General features: G+C 42.9%; 1 long non-coding RNA gene across 1 annotated transcript; it reads left to right on the top strand.

Moving 5' to 3' along the window:
• Positions 1 to 283: 283 nt before the first annotated feature.
• On the top strand, positions 284 to 3,762 carry LOC115086128. The gene is made up of 3 exons (XR_003855094.1): positions 284 to 424; positions 577 to 664; positions 1,697 to 3,762. It is a non-coding gene; the product is annotated as an uncharacterized LOC115086128 (long non-coding RNA).
• Positions 3,763 to 4,425: the final 663 nt, after the last annotated feature.

Raw genomic sequence — 4,425 nt, 5'->3', positions numbered from 1 at the left:
GGGCCAATTACTTTGTTTAAAAGAAGCGCACAAACTTCAATTTTCTATATGTCTATGTTTTTCCAGCCCGCAAAAAAGTAAAATAATGAAATAACTGATAGCGTGCTATCTGGTTATGCTGCACGTGTAAAACGTTTGAAAGAAGATGATAGCTTGTTAGAGGAATTTGTAAGTTTTTTATGATGATTATGTTCAGTGACAGATGAAATGCACCTTGTCTTTAACCGTGTTTTGAATAGAATATAAAAGGAAACTTCTAAAAGTATTCATTTTATCAATTTTTAGGAGGTAATTTTCAAAGGGTTTGCATGAATAAAAGCACTCTATATGCATGCACATTCCACATCCGCACATATATGGAATTTTTGAGGCAGCGTGAGAGTGCATACCCACGTGATCGTGTGAAAAGATGAGCCCTGCCAAAGTGAGTGTGTTTAGGGCTTCTTAGAACATATTTATCACGTATGTGCGTACTTCTATATTTTAGAACCAATGTATATCTGAACATCATCAAATATGTACTGACACTTTTACACCAGCTATTAATGCTCTGACTTAACTTTGTGTTCTTTTCAGATCTGGTGCTTGGCATGCTAGATTCTGGTGGCAAGTGGAGGGAGCAATTTGGTGGGAATATTTGAAGAATTTGTAGGGTAATTGTATGGTAATTTGTTTTCCTTGTATATAATGTCTTTTTACAATCTCTTAAACTTGATCTGTGGGTTTTCTTCCAGTTTGTCTGTCATATTGTCTTTGCCTTATTTTTTTTCATGATGTTTGGGTGCCCTTCTGTGGGTGTCACTATATTTAGGAGAGTATGTATGTCTGAGTGTGTGGTGGTGGTGGGGGAGTGGTGGGTGTATGGAGGTGACTGGATGTGTGTCATGGTGGTGGGGTTGAGAATCCATGGTAGGGAGTGGTGGGTGACTGATGGTGAAGTAAATGGAAAAAATAAGTAGTATAAATGGTGGATACTCAGGGAGCAGTGGTTGACAAAGGAAAGAAAACAGTAAAGGAGGAGGAAATATCCCTTAGAGAGGGTATACAGACCCTGAACACACAGTTTTTTGATCTGTCAGAGGATCAAATCATTTGCAGGTTCAGATTCAACAAGGAAACCTTACTGTACCACTGCCAGCATTTGGAAAATAACCTGTACCCTTCCATTTAGAAAGGCCACACTTTCCCAATGCACTTTAAGGCCTCCATGGCCCTGGCCTTTTTTTCCACTGGCACCTTCCAAACCTCTCTCGGAATAATTGCAGGAATAAGTCAGTCAGCCAGCCACCTTTATGTGTATGGACCAGTTTGTGGCTGCTTTTCTCAATAGAACACATTAATATATCCTTACAACAGAGCAGACACCAACAGCAGCAAATTAGGACACACTTTTACCAAATTGCTTGCTTCCCCCCAGTTTTGGGGGCTATCGATTCACACATGTGACTATGAAGGCACCTGCTGGGTATGAGGCCACAGTCCACAACTGCAAGGGCTTCCACTCAGTAAACAAGCAGGTGGTCCGCAGGTTTCCTGGGTCCTGCCACGATAACTTTATCCTCTTACAGTCATACATTCAATCATGACTGCTTCCAGACTTGCCACATCACTGGGAGATGGCTTCTAGGTATGCATTCTCCTCTCAAAATAACTACTTTGCAACTAACTTGAGCCCTTTCTCTCCCTCTGTCTCTAGGTGGTCTTTCAGCTGTGAGTTCAGGAGGGCTGCTTGAGCTTCATCCATGGGCCAGTCACACAGCACAACACTTTGGGATCTCTCATTCTTCTCTGCCTCCCCCCCCCTACAGATGATGGAGGATATCCATTCAAAACTTGGCTCATGAGTCCCCTTGCACACCCTCAGAGAGAGATCGATGAATGCTGCAACTGGATCGACAGGCAGGCCGAGGCAGACACAGAGAGAATTTTTGGCCTTCACAAAGCATGCTTCCTCTAGCTGGACAGATTTTGGGAATGTCTCCTCTACAGTCCCTGCAGTATCTTTTTATCCAGCTGCATGTTCCATAACCTCACTAAAGCCTGTGGCCTGCCTCCTGTGAGGTTGAGGACCCAGATCTCACAGTGCCCGATGGTGAGGATGGGAAACATATGGAAGCAGTGTAAATGGAGGATATACAGCTTCAGACTCAGTATCAGGCAATCTACAAAAGAAATACTCTGATAGAAAGACATTAAGGTAATTATATTCTTATTTCCATGAAGAAAGATATGTACTATACATTGGACACAGATTATGTTTTCCATTGCATCCCCTTTTTGTGGTGGGTGGGGCAGTGCCAGCTTTGACTGGCCAAGTCACATGCTTCTTCAAAAGGGGGGGGGTGTATAGCCGTAACTAACTACTTGTTCCTGAAACCTCCTTATTTGTGGGCCACAAGAAAATGGACTACCAGCTCTGCAGCTTCGCCTTTACCAGCCCATGTTCCCCCTCAGGTTGAGCCTTTGGGTGATGGGGCCGTCAGCCTTAGTTGGGAGCCTCTGTTGATGATGATGGGGTCCATTGAGGTAGCTGGGTCAGAGTGGGCATATGAGGATTGAATGATGGCAGGCAGAAGTTCATGGCAGGTGGCAGTTAAGGGTATCCAGGAGTCAAGCTGTGGTCAGTGGCAGGTGGCAATCAAGAATATCCAGGAGTCAAGCTGTAGTCAATACCAGGTATCCATCCAAAGGGAAAATGGGATGGATAAGTAGGACAGAAAGGCATGGAGAAGAACTGGTGGGCAGCAAGGGAGGCAGAGACATACTGAAGAACTGAAGGATGAAGATGAGGATTACTGGAACAGGAGGATTAAGACAAGAATCACAGGAACTGAAAATGAGAAACGCTGAAGCAACTTGCACTACTAGAAAGTAGGGAGACCTGTTGCCAAGGCAAGGAAGTAGAGGTCTGGCATGCTTTTTATAGGGTTAACTGTGGAATGTCATAAGAGCACACTGTGGGACCTTTCTCACTGGGGGCTCTTTAAATTGGGCAGCTTCAGCCACACACGCGCCTAGGGGAGGCATGGCAGCATAGAGTCAGCGGTGTCGTGCCACGAGGCAAGCTGTGACTGGAGCCAGTCTGAGACGTGAGGGCAGCAGTTTGCAGGGTTAGCCTGCAAACCACCGAATGCAACATTCACCAATCAATTAGAAGGTGTAAATATGTACAAATAAGTTCAGTAATGTCTACGTGAATATCTCTTTCAACATAGCAACTATCATGCACATTTCTGAGTCACTCCTTAAAATGCATCTAGGCCACCTCTTATTACCACTGATAAAATGTATGTTTGAAATGGAAAATACGTATGTATGCTCAACATTTATAAAATAGCATATCAGCCTGTACATGCTACTTATATGCATATATGTTATTTTTATGCCCGAAACCCGTATGATAATTTACTCCTAGTCCTAAATGTGATTGGCATCCATTCTCTGATAAAAATTGCTAAGTGTGTTTAAATATATCAAAGGATGCATATTGTGCTTCTTCAGGAAAACATTTAATGGATGAGGAACATACTAAATTAAAGTGAAAATGGATAGGATAGTGCCATTATTCTTCTTATTCCAAGAGGCAAATAAGGGTGGCCATTTTAATGCACAACCAACTGCCATTTGTAATAGTGATCTATAACCAACCTCGTTCCCTTGTCTATTATACTCAACAACCAACAATCATTCAAAAGGGAACTTCTTGTTATGTGGTTTCTTTTGTGTGGTGGCTAGCGTAGTGTTAGCCTTTGTGTTGGCTTGACTCTGTGTGCTAGCTTCCGCGTTTTTATTCTTTATTCTATTTGAAAATCACTTTTTTTTGTTTCTATTTTTTCTATAACTGTTTAAGAATAGTGCTTCATGGCGCTCCCGTTTGTGCAGGCTGACCCGATTTCAATGGTAAATCTTTATCTTAAGGTCACACTTAGCTTAATGTTTGTCTATTGCCGCTGCTGATCGGGATCCGCTTCTGCTTGCCCGACATGGACCATGTTTCGGAAGATTTTATTGCCTGCTTCAGGGGCCACGGGAAACCATTCTGCTGTTTCGGTTCACAGGTTCGCCATTCAGAAGAGCACTAAAACTCCTATCAAAACATTTCATTAAACACTTATTGCCATATTATCTCTATGTGTGACTAATGCTAAAACCACCGTCCAAGTAAAGTGTACTTACTGTTACTGCATCCGAAACCTTTACGTGAGCGGCGCCTTCACTTTGAAATCCGGTGTCTCTCTCTATTCCTGCGTTAATATAGCTTCTCTAGGCCAACCCCTTGGCCAATCACTATATCCTCCTCTGATCCTGGGTGCTAGCACCCTAGGGTGCCATGCTATGACATCACCTATATATTTCTATGTTTAAACCATTCTTATGTGCTAAATACGGCTGCCGTGTTCAGATCGTTCTTCGTCTTATATACGG

The sequence above is a fragment of the Rhinatrema bivittatum genome, chromosome 2 (genome assembly GCF_901001135.1).
Source record: "Rhinatrema bivittatum chromosome 2, aRhiBiv1.1, whole genome shotgun sequence".
Classification (NCBI taxonomy): Eukaryota; Metazoa; Chordata; class Amphibia; order Gymnophiona; family Rhinatrematidae; genus Rhinatrema; species Rhinatrema bivittatum.
Note: the sequence above shows the minus strand (reverse complement) of the source record. Positions and strands in the feature narration are given on the sequence as shown.